Source organism: Canis lupus, chromosome 14 (genome assembly GCF_011100685.1).
Source record: "Canis lupus familiaris isolate Mischka breed German Shepherd chromosome 14, alternate assembly UU_Cfam_GSD_1.0, whole genome shotgun sequence".
NCBI lineage: Eukaryota > Metazoa > Chordata > Mammalia > Carnivora > Canidae > Canis > Canis lupus.
This window is the reverse complement of record NC_049235.1, coordinates 8,473,632-8,488,745: the sequence shown is the minus strand read 5'-3', so window position 1 is coordinate 8,488,745 and position 15,114 is coordinate 8,473,632. Positions and strand designations below refer to the sequence as shown.

Below are 15,114 nucleotides of genomic sequence, written 5' to 3'. Positions count from 1 at the left end.
GCTTCATTTTGGGTGGGCATTACTGGCATTCCTCCCTAAGGGGTTTGAGAGAGTTAGGGTTGAGATATGTGAGGCAGTGGTTAAGTTTTATTTATAACAGGATTTTACTTCTCTGAGAATAAAGAGAAGGAGGTCTGTATCTCAGGTGCATGATTATAAGGCCCATGCATTTTGATTTGAAAGTTGCATATGTTTTGTTCAAGGAAGAAATGGATCTTGGTATATATATTCTCTGGAGTCACCTGCTTAATCTGTGAGTGGTAACTAATTATTAGTTAAACTGTTTTTTGCTATTTGTTGGATCTTTTGGCCGTAAAGGTGCTTGCTCAACCAACGTATATGATTGGGATATATAAATTTTGAGAAATGCTTCAGATGAAAACTATAAGAGTTGGTAGTTTGCAGGCAGTTGTCTTTTATTTGTTTATATTTATTTATTTATTCTTGAGAGAGAATGAGAGAGAGAGGCAGACAGGCAGAGGGAGAAGCAGGCTCCCTGCAGGGACTCGATCCTGGCTCTCCAGGATCACCCCCTGGGCCGAAGGCGGCGCTAAACCGCTGAGCTACCTGGGCTGGCAGTTGTCTTTTAAATTTTCTTTCCATGGTTACGAAACGTTGGAGATAGGGATTGAAGTGTTTCTTGAATTTGTTTGATTGTATCTTGTTTTTACAGACCTCTTTCCAACTCTTATTTTTACTCTCTGATAACTGCAGTGTGTAACTGAGTGCCAGTGCCACAGGCAGATGTTTGGCCAGTTTTCAGAAATTAAACACAGCATGGTTGACATTAGTGCTCTGTGCTTTAATTTATCCCTTTTGTAGTTCTAAAGACAAGAAATGTGCTTTTCTGATGTTTTGCACGTACACATGTCTTGGTGCATTTACAAGTTGAAATTCATGCCCTATTTTCATTTGCATGAGAGTTTACAGACAGCCCAAAGAGTAAAATAAAAATATCATGATTGTCTTTTGAATCAAATCATGCATAAGAAACATATACAGGATGGGTTCTTTGAATGTCTGGCCAATCAGTTCCCCCCCCACCCCAAACACACACACAGAGGAGGAGGCAGTTTAATGCAGCAAATGGTATTGTGGTAAGGTTGAGAATTTAAATGCATGAAAGCCTAGAAATGCCAAAATAAGGTTCTCTCAGTAACTGTAGCTGTGCCTCATTGCACAGAGTAAATAGACATCTCCAATTTTATCAGTATTGGGAGTACTCCACGATTCGCATCTGTGCCGTGCAGTTGAAATTAACGTTCCCACAGCAACCACAACTTTGAAATTCTTGAACGTTAATTTTTGTGCCTGCATCATTGGCCAAAGCATTATGTTAATGAAGACTATGTAGCTGAATTTCAAGCGGGTTTTAAGGAGGTGGGGATGTTGTAGCTTAGGTAGGGTGATAGCAGGTTTTCTGGAGTAGTAGGTACTACTACTGAGAGTTTTTAGTTTTCCTAGGATGCTTTGGAACTCCTCAGGGGTAACGGATGGATTTTCCTCTTAGCCTAGTAGATAATGGGGAGTTGTTGGAATATATTCCCTAGGTTAGGCAGGATCTTGTTTACGGAATTCCTTATTATTTTTTTTTTTTTAAAGATTTTATTTATTCATGAGAGACAGAGAGAGAGAGGCACAGAGACACAGGCAGAGGGAGAAGCAGGCTCCATGCAGGGAGCCTGACGTGGGACTCGATCCCAGGACCCCAGGATCGTGCCCCGGGCCAAAGGCAGGCGTTAAACCGCTGTGCCACCCAGGGATCTCGAATTCCTTATTCTTTACCATGGTAGGCTATCACTTACTTTTTATTTTTAACTTCTATTCACTTCTGAGATCTTACTCCATTTTAAGGAAGTAAGGCTCACGTCAAAGAGTCTATAATAAGACTTAATTGAAGTGAGTAATGATTTTTATTTCTTCATTAAATTCTTTTGAAAGATTTTAAGGAGGCAGTCACATAAGTTAACATAATGAGCTTTGAGTACAATGATGGAGGGTGCTGTGAAGAACCCAGTTTCAGTGTGCACTCAGGGAAGTCTCCCTAGGAACGACTAGTGTTGACTGATGAGAAGTTAGCAGATGGAAGAAAGGGCACTCTAGACCAGCACTGCTCCATACATCTATAATGCAAACCATTAATATGAGCTATATTGGTTATTTAAAATTATCTAGTAGTTGTATTGAAATTGATGTTTTTAGTATTTTATATATATATATATCCAAAACGTGTTATTTCAACATTTTTTTAAAAAAGATTTATTTATTTATCTTAGCATGCCCACATGTGCACCTGCACAGGTTGGGAGAGGGGCAGAGGGAGAGAGAGAGAATCTCAAGCCAACACCTCACTGGATGTGGAGCCTAAAGCAGGACTTGATCTCTATGACCCTGAGATCATGATCTGAACCAAAATCAAGAATTGGATGGTCAGCCAGTTGAGTGACCCAGTTGCCTCTCATTTCAATACTTAATGAATGTAAAAAGTTTATGAGATGTTTTACTTAATTTGATTTTTTTTTTTTTTAAACTAAGTCTTTGCAATCTAGTATATGTTTTATACTTGGAACATAATTCAGTTTGTTCTGATGTGTGCTGGCCTCCTGGCCTGAGAGAAAGAGAGAGGGAACAAGCATAAGCAGGGGGAGCAGCTGAGGGAGAAACAGGCTTCTGCTAATCAGGGAGCCTGTCTCAGAGCTCAGTTCCAGGACGCTAGGTTCATGACCTGAGAGGAAGGCAGACACTTAACTCACTAAGCCACCCAGGTGCCCCCGTTCTCGTATATTTCTAGAGCTCAGCAGCCATCTGTTGGTAATGGCTTCTGTAATGGACAGCACAGGTATAGAAATTAAAATGAATGTTTGGGTTTGTCATCATTGATAAGTGTTTACTAGGCATCCACTTTGCACCAGGTGGTATCCTGGGAATGCAGCAGGGAATAAACTTACATGGAATCATCATCATGAAACTTTAAAACCAAGTAGGGGAAATACACAAGTAATTTTATGTGAAATTCTATGGAAAAAAAAATTTAGTTTACAAGAATGTATAATCTGGGAAAGCGTTTATTATTAAACACTTCTGGAGGAAGTGTTTAATATTCCTTACTGTATACCAACCAAAGACTCGAGGGTGACTGGGATTGAGCTAGGTAAAATGTTGTGAGTAGACTGTTTCTGAGATAGCAGTAATGACAAGAGTTGAGTGAATTTGGGAAGAGGTAATGGTTGGCCATTATGGGTAGTACATGAGTGGTATGATACCTGTGTGGGACAAAACATAGGCAGGGCCAGATCATGCATGTCTTGTGGACATCTCAGGATACTCAGAGACTATTGGGTATTTTGTATGACTGGGAATAGAGGGTAGTTATGCTAGAGAGTACTGAGAAATGGTCTTGGGAGTTAGGCAGGGGCCACATGCTGAAAACGTTGCTATACTTTCAGATTTTTGTGTGAAGAATTTTAAACTAGGGAATGGCATGTTTGGATTTGAGTACTCTTGTGTTGGTGGCTTGCATTTACAAAACATGAAAGTAATTTGCATTTATAAGAGAAGATCGTACCAGATGAAAACTCATCTGCAGGAAGGAGTTGTGGTTTTTCTTTTGCTGAGCCCCTGTTGACCAAGGACCGAAGGGCAAATGAAGTACTGGAGGAGGATTTGGGATCTTGCTCTAGCAGTCTCTACACAGGATTTGAAGTGTTTGCCTTTCTGCTTAAAGAATTCCCCAGACCTCTGTTCTATGCTTACCTTTAAGTTATCAGAGATTTACAATATGGGGGTAGGAATAAAAATCACCTGGGGAATCACCCCAGTGAGGCCATAACTATATGTATGTAAGGACTGGGAAAGTAGGCATCTCCTTGGAGTCTTTGGTCTGTAAATAGTAAGGTATATTAAAAAAACATTCTTGTAGCTACAGTGGGAGTCCAGTTAAATACTCAAGGCATAAATGTTGAGGCTGGGGCCTCTGTTAGCCATGTGGTTCCCTTGTGCAAATTATAGAGGGGTGCCCCTTCTTCCGGACAGCTTCTTGTCAGGGCATGCGGCCTGGCAAGCAGAATGGCAGCTGAATTTCAGCTCCATTCAGCCTCCGTCCCCTTAGCCAGTGCCCTTGTGCATAAGAATATGTAGCTGTCATAGCTAGAACAGGACTGATTATAATCTCCAGTGAGAAGGTTGGATGTGTTTCAGGAATTAGAATGGTCTTACAGTTGCAGAGATGTGGGGTGCTTGAGGATTGTTTGGAAATGACGGATGGACTGTAGATGGCCTTGCGTGAGACACAGATTGCCTTCTGCTTCTGGCTGGGGATCATTGACTTTGAAATGGGGAAAACGGTAATCTGACAGTTTATGGTATTGGAGCAGAGTGGGAGAAGGTACAGGTTAAGGAACTAGAGGAGTAGGTGAAGAGGGAAGGGAAAGTCTTTGCATGAGCTCCCTCAAGGGCAGGCAGATGGCGGGTGTGACTCCTGCTGCGGGCTAGGCCTCCCTATGGGCTCCCAGATGACCACCCAATGGGGTTTGCCCTTCAGGTAAGGAAGGGGAGATTCTTTTAATGTTTATCTTAACCAAACCCTAAAAACTCTTAATAATCTGTCATTAACTTATATAGATCTTCTGAGACATAACTACATTGTGGGGATAGTCGGGCAAGTTGGGTTTTCCTTTTTTGAACACAGAACAAGTTATTTTCTCTTAAATTATACATGAAGGCAAGGAGGTTTTTTTTGCTCAAGGCTAACTGTATACTCCTTCCCCCCCCCCCCCCCTTTTTTTTTTCCTTTGGTTACTTTGTAATGCAGCCAGAGGAATGGCTCTGGACATAACAGCATGATCAAAGGAGCTGTTTTCATCCCTAGGCATTTGCTGTCCAATAATATCCAGGAATTCAGGGGTAGCCATTACTCCCAGATTTTGGTTAGAACTGGAATTTTTGCTGGAAAGTGTGACAGAGACTTTAAAGCAAGGGTGTGTAATACTTTCCTCAAAGATTACAGTTGGATGTCTGATGCTGTTGATTCTGTTTCTGTGGTATCTTGGCTTCTGGATTATTCAGGGTGAATCCAGTGTCATTTCCTTGGAGATCTTAACTCCTGCAGGCTGAGTGCCATTTTGGACACTGATGTGTCTATTCCTGAAGACCTGAATGTGTATTGGGGTTTCTCTAAAGGTATACTGTAGTTTGTTTGAGATGGTTGTTTGCCACAAAGAAACAAGTGCTGAGTGTTGGAGAAGGGTTGTGGGTTTTCTGAGCTACTGCCTTAGAGAAAAGGACATATTGTGCAGTCTCAGGACTTCCCAGGGAGGGTTTGGCTTTCACCTGAGACTGGGAAACCTAGTGCTCTGTGCCTAGAGCTGCTGTGGCTTCACGTCACACTTGGGAGTGTTAATGACAAAGGACATGCAGACCCTCTGGTATCTGATAAAAGATCTGACTTACTCTTGGTTCTGCCTGTGCAGTGCTATTGTAGTGGATAAAGATACAGAGCTGGTATTTATCTTGAAAAAGGTACAGAATTTACCCAACTCGCAGGTGTTAAGCGTGGAAAGTTTGCTTTCAGTTGCAGGGCTTTCTTCCTCAAACTCTTATCCATAGAGCCTCCCTCCCCTCCCCCACCCTCCTCCCTCCTTCTCCATCCTCCCCACCCCCCACTTCTTTCTCTCTCCATCCCTACCATCACTCTCCCTCTCTGCCCTTGAGAGAGAGAGAGAGACACACACACACACAGACACACACCCACCCCTTCAGCTTGGGCCTCTGGGAAGTCTGGAAACCTGAATGTGGAGCCTTTCCCCTGACCTTGCAGCCCCACGCTTTCAGCTTATATTTGATTCCATCATACTGTCTTTCACCTTTATCCCTGTGGAACTTATTTAACACATAAATGTTCTTTCACAGCAGGCCTCTAAACATTCAGATATGGGCACCAGAGGATCAGTTTTGTTCAAGCCATAATCTGCCTAATCTCCTGGTGTCCTTGCTGCCTTTTGAGGGGATGGTGTTTGTTTCCCAGGCTTGACCCAACAGGGTCTCCTCTGTAGGCAGTCATGGCAGACAATCTGCAGGTAGGCCCTGTTAGTGATACCCTGGGATTCCTAAGGGCTTTTTCTCAGAGGCAGGGCAGTTTCGGGTGCTAATAACTCCATTTGTTGTACAGGGCCCCAGGGTGCTTTGCCATTTAGACACGATTAAAAGTGGTTCTCAACCTATTCCCTTCAGTTGAGATTTCTGAAAGCCAGATGACTGGTCCCTCTGGACCCTAAGGCAGACGCCGCCGCTACTGAGATACCTGCCAGCAGAGAGCTGTGGGACCACAGTCCCTAAGTGAAGCAGGGGCAAACCGATAAACCCACTGACTGTGATCTCGTGCTTGGGACTGGGAGCATAAGGCAAATAGCAAATTAGAGCAGGACTCCAGCTTGGCATTAAGGACCTTGGAGAAAAGCAAAAGCTCTTTGAAATGGATATAGCATTTCACTGGTTTCCAATGGAGAGACTTGGGGACTGCAGCAATGTGATCAAAAGACCAAAAGACGTAGAATATGTCAGAGCTCTGGCAGAGGCATTCTGTACCAGTTTCCGATTTGTTTGATCTGGGCATTTTTGAGAAGAACACTTGAAACCTCCTTTGTTAGAAGACTGAAAAAAAAATTTACCATTCAGAGACTGTGGGTGGGTCTTAGCTCGTCTATTTAAGATTCAGGATGTAGGTACTGTGTCATTTTTAAAAGATTAATTCCTGTTCCTCTGCTGGGGAGGGCACTGGGGGGCAAGCCTGACTCTTTGTGAGGTCAAGACATTTGGTATCTGGGTGGATAGCAGGGTTCCTTAAAAATGTACGTTCCACTGATCTCTGTAAGTGAATTATAACTGGGAAAAGACAGCAATTGCCTATCTATTTCCCTTTGATTTATTTTCTTTTCCCTACTAACAAATTATATTTTCTTTCTTTTTTTTTTAAGTTAATGCTTCCCTTTTCTCATGATTTTTTCTATCCCTTTCCAATAATTTTTGTGGAATTTTAACAATCTCATGGGGCCTGGTGCTTATCCTTCCCCGAATAATGTGCATTTACTTCTTTGAATCCATCTTCCTCTCTTTCTTCTCTCTTCATTTAATCATCACTATTACACAGTTCTATATTTTCAATTTATCTAAATCTTCTGAGTGCTGGTGTGTTCATATTTCTTGCCTCTTTTCAGTCCTGTGAGCTGCAGTAATTCTTTGTTGTTTCCAGAGTTGACAGCACCATCATATTTACTGTCCTGTGTCCATTTACTATAGCTGCTGTGCTGAGGTAACCACATTTCTTGCCCTAGTTCAGGAAAGCTCCTTTAGGCCTGAGATTTCCATACACATAGTCTTTCCCTTCTCTGTATCATCCTGTACTGTTTATTGATGTCCACCTGCTTTCCATTATGAAGCCTAAACTCCACTGTGGACAGGAGTGGAAATAGTTTTCTCAGCCTCATATCCCCTCTCTTTCAGAATCTTTCAGAGTGTTGTGACTACAGTAGGCATTTAATAAATGTTTATGTCAAAATATATACTGCAGCTTAAGACCCAATGCATAGATTGCTTTTTGAGTATGGATTGAATTTTTACCCAATCCATTGCTCATTTCCTTGCCTGTTGATTATCATTCCAACTTGAGACCGTGCATCCTGGTATTGAACAGTCCTGGGAGGGATTTTGCGCTCCTGTTTTTTCTCCTTCCTAATTGGATTGCCTTTTTTTTTTTTAAGATTTTATTTATTTATTCATGAGATATGGAGAGAGAGAAAGGCGGAGACACAGGCAGAGGGAGAAGCAGGCTCACCGCAGGAGCCCAAAGTGGGACTTGATCCTGGACCCCAGGATCACGCTCTGAGCTGAAGGCGATGCTTAACCACTGAGCCACCCAGACATCTTGGATTGCTTGTTTTGATGACCAGGCCACACCTGGCTTCCTTTTTTGTAGACACTTCCTCTTCCCCATTCCCATGTTTTAATCTAGTTGCTGCAGGTAGATTGTTTAGTCCTGCCCCTCTGAGCTCCGGTTTTCCTCATAATGGCATTCCATTAGCACAATGTGAATTGGGTTCAGTCCACCAGAGGGGTTAATTTCAGGATTTTAAGTGATGTTGCATTCGTTCCCCAATTGACTTTCTCTTAACATCTCTACTCTTATTCAGGCTTTCCCAAATATCCTTCCTCCATGGCAGTCTGGGTGTCTTGAGTCATTGGAGTTTTTAGATATACTTTTTCCCCAAGAGCTATGTAATTTTTTTTTTTTTAAACTGTTGTCGACCTTGTTGGCTGTCAGATTATTTCTTTGCTTGGAACTAATTTTAAAATCAATTAGAGAGCTTTCCCTTCATCTTTCTCTTTTTATTTATGAGATACTGATTGCCGAGCTACCTACACGTGTTTAGACAAATTGCCTTTTTTTTTTTTTTTTTTTTTTTTTTGCATAGCATTTACATTCAAAGCAAGTTTAGTACAGTCATCAGTGCTTTCTACCTCTTCAGGCCAGGGCTATAGGTTTCATTCCTTGGTGGGCTAATTAGCTTTTTACTGGGAAAATTTGATTTGGCTCAAAAACCAAACATTTAAGATCCTCATGTATTCTAGGTATTATGGATCTGGGAAGTTATTTTTATTAGGAAAGTGTTTATAATTTTAGAAACTGAATCTCTAATCCTGACCAGTTGGTGTGTGTTATGATCACAAGGTGGACTTCAGACCAGATGATAGATTGTGGAGGAAGAAGCATTACTTCGTGCCACTGCTTTGGAAAAGGCTTTTCAATAGGGAGACTAGAAGGGGAAGCTGAAGGACACAGATGCTTGCTTTTTTTCCTAGTAAATGACAGGTCTATTGCTTAGGCATATTTTTGATGTCACTTTTTATTTCAGCTTGCTCTTTGAAAATCTCTGGCCACACTTTATGGATTGTTCACATTTCATAGGCCTTCATTTCACCATCTAATGTGAGAGCAGTCTGGTTTTGGCTGCAAATGGCAAAGACCTTTGCCTGGTTCAGTGATATGTTGGTTGCCACCATGGTGCACTGCTGTTTCACAGGAGGATCTCTGTAGAGAGAGAAGCCAGTTGATATGCTCTCCTTCATCCTTGTTTCACTATATTGGGTCTTTAGGAGGCTAAGTGGAAATATCCTCTTTATGTGGGTATCCGCTGCAACTTTGTGTTCAGACATTGGTCCCAGAATTTGGGTCCTTCTACTGTCCTGCTAATTTTTTGATAACCCACAAAATGGATGCCTGTGGTTTCTAGTTTCTGCTTTAAAATGCTTTTTCCCTTCCCTACCCGCCCTCACCCCCCCTTCCCTACCCAAGTTTGGGTTTTCTGGATCAAGTAGATTCCTCATTTCTTTACATCTGTTGCTAGCTCCCTTCCCAGCACATAGTTGATACTCACATGTTTGTTGGGTAATGGCTCATTTCATTCTCACTGGCTGTCTTTTACTTTGGTTCATAATTTGGGACCGGAGGATGGGCAGAACACTAACACTTGACTCTGAGTCTGTAGCCATTCCATTTGTAGGAATTTTTCTCTTCATTACTAGGGAGGCTAGTAGGAAGGTTTGACTTTTTTATGTGTAGTTGTCTTTTGTAAGGTGGTCCGGAATTAGGAGAAAGCCACATTCTTATTCATATGGAGCTGCCTTTAGCATCTGCTTATCCAGCTGGAGGGGCTTGTTTTAGAAACACTGCCATGCAGAAGAATGTAGGTGGATCTCTGCGGAAGGGCTGCTGATGTGCTGCATGCCCAGGGCTCCCTTTGCAGCCTACCTGCTCCCGCACTCTGGTTAGAAGCTGGTCCCTATGGGTGGGGGTACAATCTGTACTGTCCGCTCTGTTCTTATTGGACCCTCTTTCTTTTTACCTCTTCGTGCAGCTGCTGTGAGTAAGCACACTGTGTTCTGCGTGGGAGAACTGGCAGCCGGCTCCATTTGCTGGTTTTGGCCATTGGGACAGTCAGGAGTATTAAGCCAGTTTGTGCTTTAAGAAGAGGGAGACTTCACATCACTTAAAGCAGTTTATTTTATTTATTTCTTACTTCTGGTGGAGGAGAAGGAAGTTATCCCAGCCCTTTGCTATTCCTTTCAATGTGTATTAAACTAACAGCTCAGTATTTTCCTTAGGAAAACATCCAGGGTTCCTCCCTCCATTTGGGCCAGGCTCTGTCTTGCCTTCGCAGATCATGGATCATGTTGTGGTGCTGCCTCCTCACTGTTAAAGCTTTTTGGCTTTCTCCCCTCCCCCCACCCCCCTTCCAGTCCTTTTCTGTCAGAGGAGTGAATGGTTCTTTCAGTCTAGACACTCTTGTTTGCATACCAAGTTATAGTTACTCTGGAGGTGCTTTGGACTCCATAATGTCAGAGTTCAGAAAAATGTGTCTCAGTTGAGAAACCATTAAGCTGCTTCTGTAACAACAATTTGGCTCCATGTTGTTATTTTTTTAATTCAAGTATAATTTAATGTAGTTTCAGGTGTATAATATAATGATTCAGCAATTCTGTGCATTGCCCAGTGCTCGTCAAGATAAGTATACCCTTAATCCCCACCGTCTCTTTCTCCCATTCCACCTCCCACCTCCTTCTGGCAGCCACCACTTTGTTCTCTGTATTGAAGAGTCTGTTGTGTTGTTTTTTTGTTCTTTTTCTTTTTTCTTAAATTCCATATATGAATGAGATCATATGGTATGTGTCTTTCTCTGAGTGGCTTATTTCTCTTAGCATTATACTCTCTAGCTCCACCCATGTTGTTTCCACTGGCAAGATTTCATTCTTCCTTATGGCTGAATAGTATTCCAGTGTGTGTGTGTTACCACTTTTTTATCCATTCATCTGTGGATGGACACCTGGGTTGCTTACATATATCTTGACTGTTGCAAATAATGCTGCAGTAAACATAGGGGTGCATATATCTTTTTGAATTAGTGTTTTCGTTCTCTTTGGGTAAACACCTGGTAGCATAATGATTAGATCATATGGCAATTCTATTTTTAATTTTTTGAGGAACCTCCATACTGTTTTCCACAGTGGACATGTTATTATCCATGTTATTATTAGATATCCATAAAATACTGCAGGTAGAGAATAGTTATTGGAGCTCTGTTAGGGAGATATGTCTCTATCCTAAAAGATACAGATTAGTCCCAGGTATCTGATGTGGTAGATGGAACCTGACAAACTGAAAATTCAGCATGAAAATCCTACAGCCTTTCATCTTTTACCCTCATTATCCAGCAAGAAATGAATTCTGAGGGCAGAAGCTGATGGTGTTGGAGATCTTTGTCCTGGAATGTAATTGAATGTGAATCTGTTCTTGTGGAAACATTCTCTCTCCTTGCTGCTGTGCCCAACTCCGAGCTGGCTGTGCTGGAGACCTGTGGATTGATGCTGCCCCTTTCCCCTCAGTGGCAGTATCTTCTCCACCCCAGGCTCTCAAAAATTTTAATATAGGCTGCTGCCTATTCTCTTTGTTTGCTTTTGTGTTTTGACTTGGAAGTATTTCTAAAGTATCTGAATGGTTAGAGTATTGATTTGTGTTTCTGCTACCTAAGTTTTAATTCTGATTTCTTTATCTCCCCCATCCCTCACTGTGATTCCTCCCACTCCCCTCTCCCACCTGTCTCCTGAAGTATAGAGATAGGGTTTGTATCTTTGGTTTGAATGAAGTCCTTTTGGCACATGCAGTTTGGTCATTCTGTTACCTGTTATTGCACACCTTACAATGGAGCTTGTGGCTGACACACACATTCCCCCCCCCCCCCCCCCCGCCGTCCCCCTGCCTCCGGATCCCCTTGGTCTTGAATATTGCTCTGAAATTACCTGTGCTATGTTTTGGATGCTACATGAGCCTGCAAATGAATGCTTAGTGTTGTTGACGTTCACTGTAACCCTTTAGCTGCCTTGCTTTGGGTTTGGCCAGGAGGTGGAACCTTTTTTTTTTTTTTTTCTTTCAATTTTTTTTTTTTAAAGATTTTTTTTCTTTAGAGAGAGTATATGCATTCGTGCAAGCTGAGGTGGGGAGGGAAAAGAAGAGAGAAAGAATCTCCAGCAGACTCATGATAAGTGTGGAGCCCAATTTGGGGCTTGATCTCAAGAGCCTGAGATCATGACTTGAGCTGAAACCGAGTGGGATGCTTACCTGACTGAGCCACCCAGGAGCCCCCAGGAGTGGCAACTTTAACCTGAATTCACTAAAAACATTGATGGCAACCAAACTGGATTGTTCTAGTGTTCTTGGATAACCATATTTAGCTGCTTATGAAATATAATTTTATTTTTTTTATTTTTATTTTTTGAAATGTAATTTTACATTCTAGAAAACTACATTTGCTCAGTTTAAGCCAGGCCAGTATCCTTCTCCTAGAATTTACATTAATTGATATTTTCATTGGCCAAATCTCTAAATCTATAGCTGATAGATATAAATTTGCAGAAGGTGCCTCACTGGTTGGAGTAGAGTCTCTTGAGCCTGTACTGTGTGCTTGCAGTGGGGCAGGGTTTTTCTTCTTTTGGTCTTGTGTTAAAGTGTTATTCATGACACTTGATAAAGTAAGGTACAACTGCTTCTTCACCATTGTGAGGGGTGTAGGGACCCATAGTGCGGTTTTGTATTGGGGGAGAGAGCTTGGGTTCTGAGTAAAGCAAAGACAAGTAGGAATTCATAATCAAGGAGCAGGTTGTGGAGTGGGGATGGTGGAGGATGAGGAACCCAAACCCAGATATTGAGAGTAATCTGATATCAAGATGGGGAATTGGGGCCAAACTGATCTTGGCAGGATTCTTGACAGAACTGGACAATGAGGAGGTGTAAATAGTGCCCAAATGTCAGGGCCTAGTTAAGAATGGACTTCAGAGGAACCTGAGTAGAGTTTGGTCAAAGAGAGAATCTTTGTTGTTTGTGAAGGCAGTGTTATCCTTGCTGTTTATAATTAGTGGTAAAAGGTTTCAGAACTCCACTTCTTTAGAGACTGTAAGGTTCTCTTCCTTGGTACCTCTGGGAGAAAACAGGTCTTAGACAATTGCAGCATCAAATACCTTTCCCAGCTGGTTTCTTGCTCCCTCTTTCACTGCTGTCTTTATACCTTTCCCTCTCTCTAGCTTGCTCCTCATTATTAATATCTGGTGGTGGGCAGGAGTAATGGGCAGGAGCAAAGAACTAAGAAAATAGTTTTATTTTTTATTTTTTTAAAACCCTAACTCCACAATGACTGTCTTTTCTGCCCAGTTGTAATATCCTGGGATATTAGATGTAGAGCCCTGCATGGTAGTAGAGGTCACTGAGCTTAATGCAGTAAGAGTCCTGGGGTGTGTGTGTGTGTGTGTGTGTGTAATGTACGATCTAAGGAAGCAGTTTTTGACCCCCCCCCCCCCCCCCCATGCTTATGTATCTTACAGCATCGTGGTGATACTGAGTTGAGTTTGGAAGCTGATGAATAGGGATTCCTTGCTCTTTCTGGCAGCTGTTTGACCCTGGCACAACTCTCTTCTACCTCTGTCGCCTTACATGCTAGGAAAATGCTTCTTTTTTTTTTTTTTATAAATAAATTTTCTAAACTATTTTTATTTTTTTAAAAGATTTTATTTATTTATTCATAGACACACAGAGAGAGAGGCAGAGACACAGACAGAGGGAGAAGCAGGCTCCATGCAGGGAGCCCGATGTGGGACTCGATCCCGGGTCACCAGGATCACACCCCAGGCTGCAGGCGGCGCCAAACCGCTGCGCCACCGGGGCTGCCCCGAAAATGATGCATCTATGTGTGGTTCAAAGGTATTCCCTAATGGGAAGTTCTACAAAGGCAAATCATTTGATGGCTAACTGAAGTTCACCGCAAATATGGCTGGCAATACTGTTGCTTCTCATTTGCTACAGAGGAGCTCTGGCTTTCTGGCTTTTCACAGGACTGCTCCAAGGACAAAGATTAAGTGGATCCCTGTTGATGCCATATCTTTTGATTGAACAGCCACCTTGTAATGTGTTTAGGGTTCTGTCACTGCCCTTCTCCTGATTTCCCTTCCTTCTCCTCCCTCTAAGCCCCAGCTCAGATTACAAAGGTATGTGCATCCCTGACTCTCACAATGAAATCCAGATGAGAGCATTTCTTCTAGAGTAGAGACAAAGTCAGTTTTTCTGAGAGTGTGCTTTGCTTTGTAAGCTGCTTGTGTTAGAATCTCTGTGGTTAGGAAGCACTTGCCAGGTGTTTCCATTGTATTTCCGCTTAGAACTACTGTTCTAGATTGTTGTTCCTAGCAGTAGGAAGGTGGGGCTTTACCAGTGCTGGCTGTCCAGGATTTGGGGCTCTGAGAATATCCTCTTTCTTCTTGGAGCCAGACTTAGATGCAGTAACATCTTTGCTGTTTCCTGTATGAGCTTTTCTTTTCTCAGGTCTCAGAGCCAACTGCAAACCAGATATATCCCTTTTTAGCTTAGAACATCTCCTGAGGTTTCCAGTGAAAGGAGATAGGAGAGTTCTACCTGAAAACATTTATCTGCTTCAGAGAAGAACTCTCTGAGGAATAGGGAGTTTCTTGGGGTTTATTGCATATGATTTGAGCCAGTTTAGTTTAGGTGGGGCCTGTTCACAGTTTCCGGGTGAATTTCATGATAAAAAGTGAAAAGATTTATGAAGTGGTGCTTTGTTAGATCTGAGTCCCATGTCACACCTCATGTGCCATTATAGTAACTGAACTTTAGTAAGGTGGAGAAGAGGGTGCAGGATAAAGAATGTGCTTGCGTTGGACATGTGCAAGCAGCACTGGAATCACTGGAAGAAAATAACAGGTGCTTCATGGCACATACAGAGGAGCCAGAGCTTGATCGCAGTTCACGATACAGCACGGTGAAATCAAAGTGCCTTCTGAGTCATGACAGGTGCACGGTGGTACATTGTATAGGTTTAGTGTTGGGTGATGATGACTCTGTATTAAGACTGAGGGAGAAGGAAAGTTTATCCGTTTTTTAAGACCTTACAGAAGATCTTCTGCTCAGCTTAGCTACTGTTGTAGGGCAGCTCTGAGCTTTATAAGCTGCAAAATGCTGTCAGACTGGTTAACTGATTTGGGCTAAATGAACTCACAAAGATGTGA

At 42.3% G+C, this 15,114-nt stretch overlaps 1 protein-coding gene across 1 annotated transcript in view; it reads left to right on the top strand.

The window, feature by feature from the left end:
- SND1 (staphylococcal nuclease and tudor domain containing 1) overlaps positions 1-15,114 on the top strand; it is a 427,586-nt gene that overhangs the window by 63,083 nt on the left and 349,389 nt on the right. The window lies entirely within an intron of this gene.